The following is an 18,686-nucleotide window of genomic DNA, read 5'->3' on the forward strand; positions in this document are numbered from 1 at the left end:
AGAATCTTGAATGAGTCCAGAGACCTATGGGTAAAATGCCCGAGATGGGGAGCAACCACTGTGACATCTCTTTTATCTTCTCAGGGGAACTTTATGCTTCTCTTCTGATTCTTAGAACAGTGATCCAGACAAGGAAGTTGCTAGATAATACAAAGACTCTCTGGATCAGGATGAATCAAAAACAAAATGGAAATAATTATGTGAGGGCAAGTCCTAGCTCCCACAACCTCAGGAGGTCATTTGGTATTCAGGAATTACAAAACGCAACAAATGTGAAAAGGTAGCTAAGCAGAAGTGATGCCCCCAACTTTTTGGTCTCTGTAAAGTAGCCTAGGAAGAAATAATTTCCTCTAAAACCAACAGAATGAGTCTTCACTGTGATTTCCCACAAAATAAGTTAGGTCCCACTAAAGAGTTTCCAAACACAATGGGTTTTTACTTTTAAAAGTGATCAGAACATTCAGTACTTAACACAAAAAAAGTAGCAACCATTCTGCTTGGCACTATTATACCAAGTGTGAGTGTCAAATTTTTTATAACTCAAATTAACAACAAAGAGCTGTAATTTTTGTGTTTGTTTGTTTAAAAGACCAGCAGAGATTTTTCTCTTTGCTGTTTAAGCTTCATTTAATTCAAGCTCCAATCTGCCCTTCTTTGATTGCATTTCCAAATCCTAAATAAAAGTGATAACTCTTTCTGCCAATTGTAACAAACTGCTGGTGCCTGTTATTGCTTTTAGGGGAAAAAAAACAAAAGACAAAAAAAAAAGCAAAGAAAAAAAAATCTTTTAATACTCAGCTGACAGCTTTATCCAAAAGCGGGGAGAAAATCCTGGCCTTTCAAAACCACCCAATATATTTGTAACAACCTCTTTACTGAGTTCATGTATCTTCTTTATTGTTCTTCATAAACAGGCTATTGGATCTCTCCAGCTTGCAATGTGAAAAATGAAAGAATTTCCTCCCATCCATGCCTCTCTTATCTCATAATTGTTTTGTTCTGAGAGGTAGGGGAGACCCGTATAAATGTCTCTGCTATTTTATTTGTCTTCTCCAAGCCCATTCATGAGTTTTTGACTCCTGTTCTGTTTCTGCCTGAACCTCTATCTGCTTACAGTTCTCTGCATCAAACCCCACTAAAGTGTTTGAGATTTCATTTCAGAGCATGATGCAAGAGAGATAAGAGTCAAAGGCATTTTAAAAGCCACTTTCAGCGTGTCTGTGCTGGGTATGTTGGAGGTAGAGGCACTTAAGTCGCTGCTCACCTGACATCACGGAGAACACCCTGGTTTGTGTCTGCGACATCCTCATGTTGTGTGAGCACTCAGCTGCATGCCTCCTCCGATCTTTCCAGTGGGCCCTGCTGGTGGCTCCTTCTCCTGCTGCTGCAGCTTCAGACGCCCCTCCATCTCTCTGAGCTCCATCCTCTCCATCCTCCCCGTAAAGCTGAGGTCCTCCCACAACAGAAATAGCCATGTCAGAGACAGGCAGTTCTGAGAGCCTGCAGAGGTGGCTGGTAGAGGAGGACGAGGAGGTGGAATTTTGTAAATGTGGTTAATTGTCCTGTATATGTGGGACATACACACTTGAAGAAGAGGCCAGGGAAAGGAGCCTAAAGGGGGGAGAGAAGTGTTTATGAAGCCCTAAGTCCTCAGTGACATGCCATTGAGCAGGCGTCTCAGACCTGAAGCCCTCTGTGAAAAGGCCTGAGGATTGGAGCAGTTCTCTGTAAAGAACACCACAAACACTTGTTAGTCCGGTTTTCTGTGATAATGCTGTGTAACAAATAACCCCCAAATCTCAGTAGCTTACAGCAGACATTTATTGCTTCTCAGTCAAGGGTCTGCAGGTTGGCTGGACTCAACTGTGCTTGGGTCAGTTCTGCTCTCCACATGTCTCTTCATTCTGGAGCTGTGGCTACCCAGGGTACACTCATGTCATGGAGGAGGCAGGAGTGCCAGAGGGCAATCAAACATTCAAGGCCTTGGCATACTCCCACTTCTGTGCACTGGTTCCATGGCCATGCCTAAGGAGAGCGAGGCAGTTAAGTATGTGCCAGCCTACGGAGGAAGCGAGAGAGAAGATCGAGTGAATATTTGTTCAACAAGAATCCAATCCACCACAAATACACACACACACACACACACACACAAACACACACAGCCTTACAGGGCCAGAAACTACCTCAGGAATCAAGAAGAAATAGGAATAGCCTGTTCTTCCGACCTGCCCCAGGCCAGTTAGAGCAGCCTAACAAAAACATTTCAAAATCATGATAGAAACTGAGGGTTCTAGAGGGGAGGGGGGTGGGAGGATGGGTTAGCCTGGTGATGGGTATTGAGGAGGGCACGTTCTGCATGGAGCACTGGGTGTTATGCACAAACAATGAATCATGGAACACTACATCTAAAACTAATGATGTAATGTATGGGGATTAACATAACAATAAAAAAATTAAAAAAAAAATCATGATAGATATGTGGGCACTTCAGACTAAAAACAACTTTAAATGTCATCTCGTCCTACATGATCACCAAGGGAAGCTTCTAGTAACACCTCCAGTGATGGAGAGATCACTGCCTCCAAGGCAGCCCCCTTGAAGCACAGAGGATGAGTCCTGTCCTTCTAAGCATGGCAATGCCTCGGACACCCGTGGACAGCTTGCAGGTATCCCCTAAGCCTTCCCTTCCCCAATGAAAGGCTCGGAGTTTATCTTCCTCAAAGCCTAGGGTTCCAAGTCAGAGTCTCTTCCGGGCATGTGCCATTTTTGTTAACATGCTATGTATGCTCTAAACCCAGCACCGCACTCAGAGCTCCAGAACAACAACATTTGAGTAGGCAGAGCGGGCCAGTCCACTCCCTCATTCTGAGCAAGCATCAACCAGAGAATGACAGGTCATATGTCTTACTCAGATTGAGCTTAGAGTCACCTAGAGTCAAGACATTCTTACATATGTTGCTAAACCATTCATCAATCAACTATTTACGGCACACTTATTATATGCCTTGCATCCGACTAGGTGCTGGGGACACAGTGATAAACAAAATTGACCTACATAGTCCTGGCTCTCCTGGAAGCTACTTGGAGAGACAGATAGCAAGTGTGCATGGAACCGTGCAGTCCTCTGAGGAGGCAAGGCCTAACTGGAGAACTTCACATTTGTCCCAACTGAGTTTCTCTTCATTAATTTAGGCCCCTTGCCCCAGCCTTTCAGCCAACAAGCCAGCTTTCCCTCGCAGCTCCCTGCCACCAACACAGGCGAAGCCAGGAGGAAACGTGACGATAACGGGGTGGACGACAGAGGCCTCAGGCACCTCACCTGAGGTAGAAAAAGCATAGGATCTCACAGAACTTTAAGAGCAGAGCCTTCAGGAGGCATGATTTTCAGGAACAAACAGTTCATCTTCCTACAGAGCCAGCTGAATGGCTGCGAAGAGACCCTGGGTGATGAACAACAGGTGTGCCAAGTCACCTGTTTCCAGGTGGAAATGCCAGGTGTGAGTCCTAATGGGAGCCTGGAGCCTGTCTGCAATCAGTCAGACACCCCTGGAGTCCCGTCCGACCCGGGAGGAAAAGGTCAGTGCATCCTGCGTCTGTGCTCATGTCACTGTGACCGGCTGCTTGACAGGCTGGTGTTCTGCCGGGAGAGCCCTGCTTCTTCCTTCTCCAAAGCCATCAGCCTGAGCCAATGTGTGGGTCTGGACCATACAGATAGGATGCGTGAGACCAGAGGCCTAGTGAGGAAGTAGAGAGCCCTTCAAGCACAGCCCAGTGGTCAAGGAGCTTTGGGATCCAGACCCTCAGAGATAAAGGAGAAGCTGTCAGCACAGATAAGACGGGCAGAGAAAGCACTGTGGACAAGTACAGACTTAAGAGTTATTGGGACTCTCTCCTGAGCCCACATGCAGGGGCGTCCTCAGACACACGAGGGGACACCTGCTGATTTGCTAGGAATGCAGTGAGCCCTGGGAAGGCTCGCCTGACCAACAAATATACATATATATCTACCCCAACGGAGTCTTTCTTTTTTTTTCAGCGAGTGACCTCCCTCAGGGAGCAAGGAGCTCTGGAGAAGGAAGTCATGACACTGGGGGCCGGCACAGCTTTTGTGGAGGGTGGTGGTAAGGACTGCACCGTGTCACCGAAGGACATTCTGTCCCACCACTCACTCCCCTTCTTGGGCCTCCTCTCCCACCCAGCCTTCGAGGGACTCTGTCCTTCCCCAGGTCCTGTCCTTCTCCTTCCTTCCTTCAGCCTTGTGACCTGGTCTGAGTAACACAGAGACTTCAGCAGTCAAGTCCAAATTATCAAGAAGGAGGTGTTTCACATTTATCATCCCCATCTCATTTTTCAGAGGGGAAACAAGTTTCACAGCAGTGTGTATAGTATAATCCTCTCTTGAAAAAACATATATATTAATACCGGGAGGGGGAGGGGGGGTTTCAATGTGCATATATCTGGAGAAGGAAATGTCTGATGGATGCAGCACAGAGAATTTTCAGGGCAGTGAAAATACTCTGTGTGATACTCTCATGGTGGATGCATGTCATTATACGTTTGTCCAAATCCACAGAATGTACATCAGCAGAGGGAATGCTACTGGAATCTGTGGGCTTTGGGTGATAATGATGTGTCAGTGGAGGCTCATTGATGGTACAAAGGTGCCACTCTAGTGGGGGACGTTGTTAACAGGGGAAGCTATGCACATGTAGGCACAGTAGGTATACTGGACCCCTCTATACCTTCCACTCAATATTGCTGTGAACCTAAAACTTCTCTGAAAAAAAAAATCTTTATTTTTAAAAACTCTGGGAGATATCTATCAGACGCTTTACAGTCATCTGAGTTCATTCATTCCCTTAGACACTTGCGGAGACCTTCGATGTTATACACTTTACCAGAACTGAGTATCAGAATTTAATTAATTTAACATAAGTGATTTAATTTTCTTTCTTCGTTCTGGCTCTTTCTTTTTACATATCTATATTTTCTCATTTTTAAAATGAACATATAATGATAATGAACCACAGAAAAAGAACTTCAAAGCAGGCCTCCTCCACCCACCAGTTCCCGCTTCCTTCTCCCCAGCTCACAGCCCAGGCTAGGCACCCTCCTTGAGAACCTTCAGACTGATGCTGTAGCAGGTGGACCTGGAGTTCGTGCTGCGCTCCCGGTCCTAATATCCCCTCCGAGCTCAGAGGAAGCCCTGCCTGGCCTCCCCCGGCCCCCAGAAATCCCCAGGGCTAGGACTTGGGCCACTATGCAGGCCCTACCATCTCACTGAGGTGATACGGTTCTCCGTTCAGGTGGCACTGGAGAGGTAGCAAAGAGGATAAATGGAATTTCTGCTCAATGAGTCTTTGATAATAACAAATAAGGTCTTTTCTCCAAAGACTTGAGTCTCATTTCAATGCACAAAAGTATTCATTTAAAAAATCCTCCCCACGGACTTGGAGTAGGTGGGGATTAGTAACCATTAACCCCGTTTTGCAGATGGGGAAGCAGGACCCAGCAGGAGCCGGCACTCCCAACCACCCGCAGAGCAGGTGACCTGCCTCCCCAGCAGGCACCCTGGCTGGAGAGCGTGTGAGCACAGCCTCGGGCTGGCACGGGAAGCACAGGCCCAGAGAGTCCCCGCGCCATCCTCGAGAGTCTGTGCTGAACTCTCCACCCGTCCCCCTAACTGCTTCCTTCCTCTGACTCTGAGCTCCCCGAGGATCTGTCCTCCTAAGACTGAGCAAACTGAGGACACCTCCTTTGCCTCCCTCCCACCGAATGTGCTTGGGACAGGGCCGCCCCCAGAGGCCCCAGTGCTCGGTGATTGATGCTATATGAATCAGCTGAACCCTGGCAATATAACTTCTTTGGTTCAGGCTCTTATATTTGCCAGGAGACTCCTTCCCAGGGAGGCAGAGGCAACCATGTGGCTCAGAGCAGGGAGACGACATCCTTCTCCTGCTCTGCCTTTGACTGTCAGAGCTTCCAGCCTCGGGTAACCATGGTAATCACCAGCATTCCCCACAGCACTGACAGGAGCCTCAGCAGGCCAGCTCTGACCTGCTCCCGCTGCAGATGGTACACCAGCTTCCTGCAGCACACGGCCCCCCACTTTGTCCTCTTGCACCCCTGCTGCATGCCCAGGGACTATCTACGAGACCCAGGAGTCAATGCTGGAGGGAGAAAATGGACTCCAAGCCTCCCGCTCCCTTAGCAGCGCCTGGGTCAGAAGAGGTTTAGGATGCGGTCCAAAAGCTTAGTGACGATGTCAGTGGTGGCCAAAGATGAAGGCTTATTCTTGGGACACCCTGTTCATTCAGTCCTAGCCTGGCCTCTAAAGGTAGCAGCCATCAGCTGGTCACCGCAGGAAGCCAGCCCAGCCTGGACCTATAGGAATCTCTCATGCCAGGGTTTAGGGGCATCCACAAGCCATCATGTGCTGCCCTTTACCTAAGGGCCATGCCAAGAAAGCCACAGCAGGGCTGTTCTTGCCCAAATTTGGGGTCTAACCACTCCACGGTGCCCATCCGCTCCACTAGCCCCATGTTTGAGATACTGGGAGCCAGCTCTCCTGTCTCCGGGTCTCAGACAGCAGCGACACGTCCTGCCAACCTGGCCTCACCTCATTCCCCATCCTTTTTCCTCCCACCAGGCACTAAACTACTTTTCCAGGTGGCACAGAGCTGAGCCACTGCCCAGAACCCATGGGCTTCCCCTTTGCAGCTCTGAGGGCCAGACCAGACTCCCCACAGGGAAACTGAACTGAGGCCCCCTGCTTTTCGCAGGTCCTCAAGTGCTGAGAGCAAAGGACAGCTTCTCCTGGGACCAGAATCCCTGCCAAAGCCACCCAAGGTTTGCAAGAGGCCTGAGGCTGCATCCCCAGTTGAAGGGTTCTGCAAACTCCTGCCAAACAATGCTAAGAATTCTTGAGTCCAGCTGCTTTTGAGAAATCTTTAAGAGGAAAAGAGCAAACGAGTTTCCCAGGAACCCCCAAGCCCTGGCAGTCACCCAGGCCGGTTTGCGGCCCTGGGAGCCCAGTGCCAGGGAAGGAAAACGACGTGGCACTCCCTCTAGTGGCAAACGTCCCGCACAGAGCCTGGCGTCTCTCCAGCCAGACTTCCCTGCAGAGCGGACTCTCCCGCCGGGACCCGTGGCCATCCCTCGGGAGCGGAGCGGGCACCCACCCGCTCGGCTGTGGGGAGCAGGGGCATCTCACCGGTGCCTGAGGAAAGACCTTGCTGCAGCCAGGGAGCCCGTCCAGCCTCAAAGCCACTCCCGCCGGCGGTTCACAGCCCCATCCCCTGACCTGCCTCTGTTAGGCCAGTGCCAGTTCAGGGAGGCTGTGTGACCTGCCCCAATCTGAGCTCTCTGCAAAACACCTGCCTCTGAGCTGCTTTGCCAAGCCACGCAGTCTCATCCTTCCAGCACTCACTAACTGCTCAGGAAGCTCCCCCTGAACAGCCCCCTCGGGGTCTCCCTCGGCCTCCAGCCCTACCCTGCTGCCGGGCCACCAGACTTGGTCCAGATGCCCCACCTACCCCTTGGGGACACTCTCTGATTCATCTCTGTGTCCCCAGCACCGCGCACAGTGACTGTGAAATTCATACAAGAATGAAGAAATAAGGGGCGCCTCTGTGGCTCCCTGCTCCAGGTCTCCTTCTCCCTCTCCCACTCCCCCTGTTTGTGTTCCCTCTCTTGCTGTGTCTCTCTCTGTCAAATAAATAAAATCTTAAAAAAAAAAAAAATGAAGACATAAAACCGTATTTGCTGCGGCAAAAGGTTTCTCCATACAGAGATGATTTTTCCTGCCAGAATCCCCACAATACCCTCTCTGTGCCCAGTGAGTTATGCTGGGTCTTGACCGTGTGCAACCTTTACATATTCCTTTCCACCCTGCTCTGCTCCCAACAAAACCTAGCTCCTTGAGGATAAAGGCCATGTCCAATTTGTCTCTTGGTCAAGGTCCCCAGAAGAATCCTGAGAAAGTATTTTAAGGGCGGGGGGGCGGGGAGGGACGGAGGGGGAAGGAGAGGGGGAGGAGCTATTATCCAGGTCCAATCAAAGCTGCCGTTTGATAGGAACCCACTCTGATTGGCCTGCTCGGTCATGCGCTCATCAAAGAGCCAGGGGTGCTCTTACAGGAATTTAATCAATCTTAACAGCTTTGTTGACATATAATTCATATACTAGCACAAAGTCTGCTTCTCTCTCTCCCCCTCTCCGTCTCCCCCACCCCCTGCTCAAGCTCTCTCTCTCTAAAATAAATAAATAAATCTTTAATAAAAAGATAAGGAGCTCAGATTTTATTCTCAGTACAACAGGGTTCAGTGAAAAGTTTTGGAGAAGAGAGTAATGGGATCCAACTCAAGTTTTTTAAACAGTGCGGCGTGCACAATGATTGGCGAGCAAGAGAAGAAGCACGAAGCCCTGGTAGGAGGCATCGGTGGACGTCCGGGGAAGGGATGCCTGCCACGGACAGGGCGAGGCAAGTCACACTGGAGAGAAGGGAGGAGATTCACTTAAATTCTGGAAGTAGAATCAACCCGCCTCGCTGATGAAAGCATAAAGAGGAGGAATCACAGACGGCTCCCAGATTTGGTTTGTGGAACTAGGTAAATGATAGGGCCATCTTCGGATACGGGGAAGAGTGGAGAAGAAAAACAGTGTGGGGTAACATCAAGAGCTCGGTTAGAGACACCGATGGTTTAACACCCCCCTGGAGAGGTTATCGGATAGAGGAGACAGTCCTTCCTAGAGAAGCAAATTAGGGACTGTCACAATAGAGGTGGCATTTAAAGGCACTGGGTATGGATGAGATCACCTGGGGAGATCTCTGAAGCTTCTGAAGCATTTCCTTATCCCTGTGCCTCTGGGTGCCAAAACAATAGGCCAATTCTGCCAGTTTAGAGAGGGAAAAAACTTCACAGATGTTTCTGGACATTTGGTGCCATGTAAATAAAATGGTTTGACTGAGCAACTTTTTCTCCAGGCAGTCATGGGTTTGTTTCCACCTGGCACATAGAGAAACACAAACCATTCCTATCCCCCTGACCAGAGGAGTGCAAAGGGGCAGCCAGCCAGACCCAGGGTAGCAAGTGGGCTAGCCCCCAACATGGGGGAAAATGTTCCTACCAAGCGGTCAGGTTGCATGTCGATCAATTACCACTGCAGCAGAAATGGTGTGACAACTCAACCATGACCAACCAGCAACACAGACAGGACTGACACTCTCTGGACTTTAGGAAAATGGGGAGACTGGAGCTCCATGGGTCCATACTGAGTGACAAAGGGAAGGAAGAAGCTTGGCCAGTTCTGACCATCCACATTTCACCCCCAACATCCACCACCACCACCACCATCATCCTCACTCTGTTAATGGGAGACAGTGGTTTTGCCCAATAAAAATCTGCAGAAACATTCCCAAGGTTTATTTTTCTGAAAACTCAGCATTGACTAAAGAATTTGCCCATTGAGGAAAGATGGTATATTTCTAGATTTCTGGGGCATAATCACACTGTTTTCATGATTTTACCAGAAAACCTAGGTGAAAAGGGAAAGCTTCTCAAGACTCCCATTCCAGAGGCAAAGATAATTCCAACTTTCACTGTTTACAAACGCAATGACTCAGCCTCTTCTCTCAGCCTTGGGGGAAGTGTGGGCGGCAGACACAGGCTGGAGAGGAGGAATTAGCAGAGTTTGTTCACATGTGGCTTTGTCCAATCATTTCTGAATGATGGGGGTGACGTGGATATAAACAAACTAGTTAGTGTCAGTTGGGGTTTAGCTTACGGTGGAAAAGAAAGACACCATCATTACCCAGTTATCATGACTTATCATGACGATGAGCCAAGACCCAAGGTGGACAACACCAGAACCAAAGAGAGGAATAACCAGTCCTCATTTTCGGGACACCAAAGAGCAAAGAAGGCTACGACGAAGGCAGGTGCAAAGTTGAAAGCAAAGCATGCCCGCACACATCAAAGGCCAAGTAATTCAGAATCTGACGTCGCTGGGACTAATGGGGAGACGGTGCTGGGAGGGCAAGCCAGAGAGGGCAAGCTGAGAGGGTCCTGGAAGATTCAGAAGAGGAACGGATGATACACCACCAGCAGGGAATGGGCCCGAGCAAAACTCCAGCAGGGGCAGTGGGGAGACCAGTGTAGACACAACGTAGAATGCAAGGGTGGGGCTCCAGCAGGCAGAGCAATAAGGTGAGTACCAGGGGGATCCAATCTGACCTGAAGCCATATGTACACGTTACCACCCTGTGATCCCACCTGAAAACCCTCAATAGGCCCAAGTGAACTCTGTCCTGACTCCACATCCACTCTGCAAACACATGGACAAGCTGGCTTAAAGTTGTAGTGTGTTTTGTTAGAACTCAAACCTCGTCCTCCTTTGCCAAGCTTGGAATCATATAGATATTTGGGGGGAAAGAGAGAGCAGGTTAACAAATTGTGTCATTCTATCCCAAAATAAAGCCCCCCAAACCCCCCTCCCCACTCCAATTTCCCAAGATAACTGACTCTTATAAAGCCATGGCATTTACTGCCCACTATTCATTTTTATTTTAAAAGATTACAAGGGGTGCACAAATTGCAGGGTGCAGACCACCTCTGGCTCTATCTGTTTGGCAAAAGGTTTGCCCCCCAAATAACCAAAATATGTTATTTTACTTAAAAAAAAATATCCGAAGGGTGCATGTTCCAGATTCCCAGTTTGAGCGCATGTAAAAGAGAGACTCAGAAATTTAGTAAATGTGAAACCTTATCCACTTGCCAAAATTCTATTCAGAGTACTCACCAGCCCAATTTTTGGCAGACTTCTGTGTGAGGTGGGCGGGGCCCATAAGGAAAGCTGAGGGTGGAAAAGTGCCCCAAGGCCTGCAGGTTGCTCCTAGGGCTGGTGGCCACATGCAGAGGGGAGGAGGCCTGGCTGTGCAGGGCTGGGGCTGTAGGGACCTGACCCAAAGAAGGTGACCAAATTACTCTGTCCAAGGGGCTCATCAATCCATGTCGACACTGATGTTAAAAAGCACCATGATTTTTTGGAAATGGCTTCCAATGTGATTTTGTGAATCCAGGTTTTTTTTCTTTTCCCTGCATCCCTCCTGCCTGGCTAAACAATGAGGCTTGTTGCCCAGTGAAGGTGGGAAAAGGTCTCAAAGAAGTTCACAGAGCAGAGAAGCAAGGTACATCATAAAGAAACTCCCAACTACCTGAAAAATGAAGTAGAACATCCTCCAATGCCAGTGGAGGGGCTGGAAAAGAGAGGGCAAAGTGTGGTGAGGAGGGTAGACATGAATTTCTGGCTCTCTTCAGAGGTTGAAACTTCTGTGGGCAGAAGAGAGACTGGTAGGGTCAGCCTGACAGGGGTGCAGGGAAATCCCCCCGCACACAGCAGCTTACTCCTGACTTCCCAGGGCTGATCTCAGGAAAACCAGTGTGCCCACAGAAAAACTGTCTCTTGCACAAGGTGTTCAGCACGGCACACGGTGGTAAATTAGGTGGTAAATTAGGCTGCGGATGTGTCCAGGTGGCCCAAGATGGCACTCCCTCCTCATCTCCTGTGGTCCGAGGAGTGTTGCGTCAGGAACTGAGAAGCTTCCTTCCGCCAAGCCCCAGGGTCAATGGCCGAGCTCTGCCTGAGCCAACAACACAGGAGACAAGTCCCTCCCCCTCCCCCACCCAGCAGTGGGCACCTCATCGGTGGAGCTGGTGAGGCCAGAGGCTGCCCCAGGACAAGTGGACAAGCATGTCAGCAGGTGGACCAGCAAGCCCATCAAAGCTGGAGAAGTGAAGACATCCTGTGCCTGGGCACCCTCCTAAGAAAGTGGGCAGGAGGAGGAAGGGGAGAAGATCCCATTGGGGGAGGGGGAAGTCACAGACCTGAAGGAGAGTATATACTTTAATTGGTTTATTTACTGGGGTGTGGGGAGGGGCACCCTTCAGGCCAGAAGAAATCATGCTACCTTCGGTTGTCAAGGTTAAAGACTGCTCGTGCTGGTGGTAGTATTTGTGTTTTTGTTACCATTGCTGTTTTTCCTGCCGCCAGAAGGAAAGCAAGATGAGACTAGTTCTGGAAAAATGTTTTACAGCGACATTTTCCTGCACGTGCTCCTATTTGGCAATAGCATTTCAGCGCCTTCGCCACCCACAGTGTCTAAAGGACCTATTACGGATGGGCACGCATGGCAGCAGAAATCTCAGGACTGTGCCACCTGGCAAAGTCCCATCTGTGGCAGCACCTTCGTCCTAGCCTGGGCCCAGCTGTGTTGAAGGAGGACTCTACCAGCAGCCGAGGGCACAAGCACGGAGCCCAGCCCTTCCCAGAGCAGCCTGCAGGGGCCGGGAAGGACGTCCAGCACCAGCCAAGCATTCGGCTCAAGGAGAACTGGGGTTCCAGGCAGGGAAACTAGAACTGACTCCAGTTTATAATCTGGAGAGACTTGCTAAAGTTTCTGTGGGAAAACAGCAACTCGGGGTCACTTCCGAGGGGATGTTCACAGCAAGATAACTTCAGCAGTAGCGCCCACCCACTGAGCCAGGCTGGACTCCCAGGAACAGAGGCTGCTGATTCCCCAGAGGTGACAGCCCCCTCTGTTCTCCCCTTCCTCAATCTCCCACTGATGTGATGAGATAACATAATGCATTCAAAAGCACGTCGTCAACTGCAAAGTGCTATACAAAAGCTGGCATAATTATTCATATTAGCCCTGGGTTTTTTTCTTTTTCCAGTATTTGTGCACTGATAAATCATAAAAGACTTCCTGCCTGAGCCTTTTCCCTTCTTTCTTTGCCTGTGAACTCCTCAATCCTACCAAGTGAGTCCTTTTATTGGAGATGTTGTTCGTTAAAATGGACAAACAGCTCCTGCCTGTCTCAGTACTGGGGCCATGGGAGGCCTCTGTCAGTACCTGCCTTGTGGGACGGAACAGGACTGGAAGGAATGCGACCCCATACTGATGTGGAAAAGAGGGGGTGAGCAGTGTGACCACAAGCCAGCATTTAAGGAGGCTACAGCTCATTGCTTGCATGTGAACCTCATCCCTGGAGGGTTTTCAGTCTTACAGAGGGCAGCAGTCACTTCTTCTGTATCTTTTAAATCTACCGGTGTCCTTCCCAAGGCTCCAGCCTTGTTCAGGAAAAGAGTGCTTGGCTGATGCATTAGTCATTGCTCAATAGCTGAAATGCTCATCAAATCCATAAATCGGTGCCTGGGCTCCAAGCCCAGATCTTGTAGGGGAGACACTAGAGTAAGGGGCAGGAGGCCTGAGTTCTGGTTCTTAATGGCCACACGTTTCAGGTGGGACTTTGGAAAAGTCCCCTCCCTTGTTTGGACTATAGTTTCTTCATCTGTAAACACAAGAAAGTGGATAAAAGAGTTTTTGAGTGTGTGAACCCACATTTTATGATTCCATCTATCCCCCTGCTCTCCTGGACAACACAAACAAGACAAAACCAGATAAAATAATCTCTGACAATTTAGCAAAAGGAATAGTCCTATTCTTAATGAGATTCAAATGAGGTTAAGACTGATTTTTATTAGATTCTGCAGTTATTTAATGCTATTAGAATATTGTTGATAGGATGCTTAAAAATTGTGAGTGAAATGTAAGTAAATGATCCATTTAAATCTGGATCTAAAAATATAATAGAGCCAACAGAAGGACCCAGAGCGTGGTCAAGCAGGGGAGCCAGGGGGTGGCAGGAAAATGGGTCCAGAGCTGCGGAGAGTGCACCGTGAGCTTGCCACATGCAGCCTCAAGAATGAGAACGAAGAACAAGTGATGAATCCGAGCCTTTGAACTCTGACAATAACCAGTACATGTGTACCTCTAAGTTACATGGAATCAGAATTTTCAAAAACTTGCAACAAAATTAATACTAAAATCATAATCTGCCTAGCCTAACTTTGAATCTTTGATGATGTGAAATGTTCTGCTTTGACTTTAAATTATTGTGGCACATGCAGATTTACACACACACACACACACACACACACACACATTCCTGAATAACAAGAGCACAGGACTGAGCTACTTCCCAGACTCTGCCATGAGAAGTCATAGCATAACATTTGGAACATGGTGGGGGGGGTGCTCAGTTCCACAAGCGTTAGCAATGATGTGATGATGATGATGTGATGATGATGATGATGATGATGTGATGATGATGTGATGATGATGATGATGATATGATGATGATGATGATGATGATGATGATGATGATGATGTGATGATGATATGATGATGATGATGGCTATGATCACAACAATAACAAGAAAAATACAGAGGCCATGTAACAGGGAGATCTCGCCTGGGCTAGAAGTTAGTAGTCCCTCCTGGAGGGAGTGATGTCTCAGCAAGCAAAGAGGAAAGAAGGGCCCCCACTTCCACCTGCAGGCAGACCAGTGTGGCTACCGATTAGCTGCCAGCAGAAACCGCCATGGGTGTGATTCTGTTTGTTGGGTGCTCCTCCCAGCAACTGTCTCTATCCAAGCTTTGGACTTCACCCCATCTTGTAGCGTTTCTAGCCTCACCTCACCTCTCCGGACCCGAATCTCAGCAATGCTGAATATGTGCTCCCCTGGAAGCTGCTTTTAAAAATAAGTCTTTGAGGTAAGTTTGTCTCTTTCTCTAATAGCAACACATTTAACCATGAGCAGTCCTATGAAGTTAGCAGAATTAGCATCCTCACTGAACATGGAAAGAGGCTGGGGCAGGCAAGAACTGGATACTGCATGCTCTTTTAAAGAAGAGGAAACTGAGGCATAGGAAGGAAAGTACCTTGCCCGCATTCATATAACCTGAAGCAAGTGGCAGGGCTGTGGTAAACCCAATTCTGTCTGTCCCCTGAGACCGTGTGTGACAATAGTGTCTCATTCTCAACACACTTTATTTTAAGGGTTTGAGGCTCGCCCACAAAGCTGTGAGCTCTACAAAGTCAGACACATCACCTGTTTTGTTCACTGCTCTAGCCCCTAGCACAGTACTTGGCGAGGGGACTGAGTAGGGCCTCACCTCACCGTTGACTGAACAAATAAAAGAGCGAATGAATTCTGTCTACTTCAGGAGGTGCTAAAGGAAATGAAGGCGAATGTGTTTCGGTGGTGCTTATATTATACACATAGGAAGGGAAAAGACGTTTGAAGTATGGTTTTTAGCAACTCAGTTAGTTGGGATGTAAACAAGAAACAGCAAGCCCTCCAAGTATGCGTACACAGGGTATTTCATAACACTGAGCGGTGTTCCACGTGACAGAGAGGCTGGGAAGGCAACGGCGGGTGGTAAGGTGCCCTAAAGATGAGTGCAACAGGAAATGACTGTCATCCTTCAGCTGGAGGGACAGAGAAGAGCCACGAAGTTAGCTGAGCTGGGGGTGGGGTCACTCAGCAGAGGCTGAGAACCACAGTAAGTCAGTCACTGAGAAGGTGGGGCCGTGGAACTTGCACGCTCTGCCAAGGACTCAGTCAACTCAAGACAAAGGGGAAGGGAGAGAAATGCACTGGCTTCTCCCTTCTTCTTGCCTTCAATCTTCCTCCAGTGCCTCTCTTTGACCAAATGCAAGAAGAGCCCTCTGACAGGGGAGCCTGGAAAAGTAGCCAACATGGGTCAGCATCCCCTGATACAGAGCTGGGCAGGGGAGGGAGGAAACAGGCTCTGGGGCAGCACAGGGACTAATCCTACACGGAAGATGGTAAAACTATCTCTGGGCAAAGGAGGGGTTAATCTTCTTTATTTATTTCTTACAAGATGGAAGATTCAGGAGGAACAGGAGGGAGACATTTGGAACAAGCCTGAGAAGCAACCACCTCTCGATGTGGAATTCCTGGCTGAGATAGTTGAATGGTGCAGGTTTTGGGGGCTGGATGTAGTGGAAGATGTTTGCTTTCATTTGGTCATTCACACAAGGGTGCGGCTCCCTGGGAGGCCAGCTACCCAGGGCCCCAGCTTGTCCATTCAGCCCCCAGGCCCCAGAGAAAATGGCCCCTCAACCAAGAGACTAGCTGCCTTAGGAGAGTGAGTTCTACGGTCTAAGGATCCATTGTTCAGATCAGTCTAAGTGTCCGACTGTTCCAAAAAGGATTCCCCAAATCAAAGCATAGAAGACAGACTGACCACCAGAGCTGCAAGGACCCTATGAGCCTGCCTGGTCCTATCACACTCCCCACCCCTACCTCATATTCTAAATAAAGTAATTGAGGGCCAGGGATTGAAATAGGCTTCAACCATGGTCATATTGCAACATAACAACAGAGTCAGAATATCACCTCAGGTCAGGATTTCCAGAGGGGCCAAAGGAGGCATGATGTATAGTAAGTGTGTGTGTGTGTGTGTGTGTGTGTGTGTGTGTGTGTAAGTTTGAAATGGAATGCCTCACAACAATATAAAATGAAAGATGGTAAACTATTTCATAGAGAATCAGTGTTGAAGTAAACTGAGTGATCTGATTGAGAATGATCATACTTGGCACATTAATCCCAATTTTAAAATACAAAATAGTTTGGGGCACCTGGGTGGTTCAGTCGGTTAAGCGTCCGGCTCTTGATTTTGGCTCAAGTCATGGTCTCAAGGTCATGAGATCGAGCCTCACTTCAGGCTCCATGCCCACCTCAGGCTCCATACTCAGCTGGGAGTCTGCTGGTCCCTCTCCTTCTGCTCCTCTCTCTCTCTCAAATAAATAAATAAATAAAATCTTTTAAAAAATACAAAATTGTTAATACTTACAAATTACATTCAATAGAGTTTAATAATTTGTTGTTGAAGGTGTTGAAGAAACCAAAAGACCTTGCCAGCCCTCAGTTGGGGATGTCTCAAAAAGATGCAGGAGATAGAGCTAAATGTGCAATGGCCCTGGGACATGTCCTGGAAACCACTTTTAAAAATAAATCTCTAGAGGCATTTCCAGCAGAGCCTGGCTGCTGAGAGCCAGGACAGACATGCTGTTCCTGGTCCAGGTTCCTGTCCGGGTCCTGCCCAGGCAGCGGCTGCAGTAGAAGGAAGGAGGTGTTGGACGTGCTGGCCCACTGCTGAGAAAATGGCCCTTCAACCAAGAGACTAGTGACTTAGGAGAGTGAGTTCTCTCCTAAGCCCTATCTCAGCTCAGAATGAACTCTACGCCCGGCACCACCAGCCTCATCGAGGACATCGACAAGAAGCACTTGGTCCTAATTCAAGATGGAAGGACGCTTATCGGTTTTATAAGAAGCATTGATCAATTTGCTAATTTGGTGCTACATCAGACTGTGGAGCTTACTCATGCGGTCAAAAAATACAGTGATATACCTCAAGGGATTTTTGTGGTCAGAGGAGGAAATGTGGTCCTACTAGGGGAGATAGTTTTGGAAAGGAGAGTGACACACCCCACCAGCAAGCATCTGTTGAAGAAATCCTAGAAGAACAAAGGGCAGAACAGCAGAACAAGCTGGAAGTTCAAGCTCTGTAGGATCGGGGTCTCTCCACTCCTCAAGCAGATACCTTTGATGAGGATTAGGTCAATTGCTGAGAGGCCATTGCTCTTGGGGAGCAGGGGTTATCACTGAACAAAACTGACATCCTGGTCACCTCACACATTTGACTAGAGACTGTAGAGTTTTGAAAAGTCATTTTTATTTTGAATTCTCTCACACGTGCAACATGAAGAAATCACGTGTCCTTTTTTTCCCCCTTATTAACGGCAAAATCATTGTTCAGAAAGAACAGTGGCATAGTCTCCTTTCACACATCGCTGTGGAGCCAGCAACTACTTTAGATTGCTCTTCTTGTGCCAAATTAGTGTTTACAGGAGACATTCTTCATTTACTTGTAAATAAAATATGAATCTCAAAACTCAAAAATGAATAAACAAACAAATCAATCTCTGGAGACTTTGGCCAAGAGCAACTATAAAAGCTAAATATGGTACATAAAATAACTGTTAAAAGTCACCAGAGAGTAAAAGCAGCCAGGACTTTAGAGCCCAAGGTTCTGGAGAAAAGGGAAATGCAATGAGTAAAACCCAAATTTCCTTCATGTTTTCCCTTCTAGGCATTTGCCAGTTCTCAGGGGGTATCAATGAGATAGAGGAGAAACATTGGCCTAGAACCGTAGCAGCCTAGGTGGTCTGAGAAGCCAAAAATTGAAGTGCAAATCTACCAAAGCAGCGAGAACATAGGGAACTCTTATCCTGGAGAAAGAGCCTAAATAGATATAAGCCAGGCATTCTGCATTTGATTTCCCCTAAAGGAATTGTTTCATTCCTAAGCTTTCCACATGATAGGCAAACGGCCAAGAAACTAAGCAGTAAACAGCTTCTAAAAGGTTGAAAAACCAGCCAGAGTTTGAGCAGTCTCAAAGTGCTAAGGAGAAAAAATATTGATGTCCAGGGCCCACCAAGGAGGAGAAATTTCAGTAAATAACCTAGGTTCTTATTGAGACAGATGAAGAGGATATTATCCTAAGAGATGAGACAAACCAGCAAAGACCAGCCCTCACAAAGCCTAAAATCCAACTTCAAAAATCTCAATTTCTGACAGGATCGAGGTGTTCTGTCTGCTATGAAAAAAAAAAAAAAAATCCCCTCCAAAGGAAGGCAAAATTATTCAGAGCCTCAACAATTCTTCATTCCCAATATCCAGTATTCAATCAAAACTTATGCAGCATGCTAGGAAATAAAACCAAATTAAAAAAGAGAGATAGAGGGAGAGAC

The 18,686-nt window shown here is 48.0% G+C and overlaps 1 long non-coding RNA gene and 1 pseudogene across 3 annotated transcripts in view; one reads left to right on the forward strand and one right to left on the reverse strand.

Annotated features, from left to right (window-relative positions):
- Positions 1 to 18,686, reverse strand: part of LOC118543515 (uncharacterized) — a 53,509-nt gene that overhangs the window by 16,507 nt on the left and 18,316 nt on the right. The window contains exons 4-5 of one of the 3 annotated variants that reach the window (XR_013441618.1): positions 16,512 to 16,670; positions 1,265 to 2,059 (exon numbers count right to left, since the gene is read on the reverse strand). This is a non-coding gene — a long non-coding RNA (uncharacterized LOC118543515). The remainder of the gene's footprint in view (positions 1 to 1,264; positions 2,060 to 16,511; positions 16,671 to 18,686) is intronic. The other 2 variants (XR_013441617.1, XR_013441616.1) reach the window with 2 other exon arrangements.
- On the forward strand, positions 17,107 to 17,492 carry LOC118543522 (U6 snRNA-associated Sm-like protein LSm1 pseudogene; annotated as a pseudogene).

The sequence above is a fragment of the Halichoerus grypus genome, chromosome 10 (assembly GCF_964656455.1).
Source record: "Halichoerus grypus chromosome 10, mHalGry1.hap1.1, whole genome shotgun sequence".
Classification (NCBI taxonomy): domain Eukaryota; kingdom Metazoa; phylum Chordata; class Mammalia; order Carnivora; family Phocidae; genus Halichoerus; species Halichoerus grypus.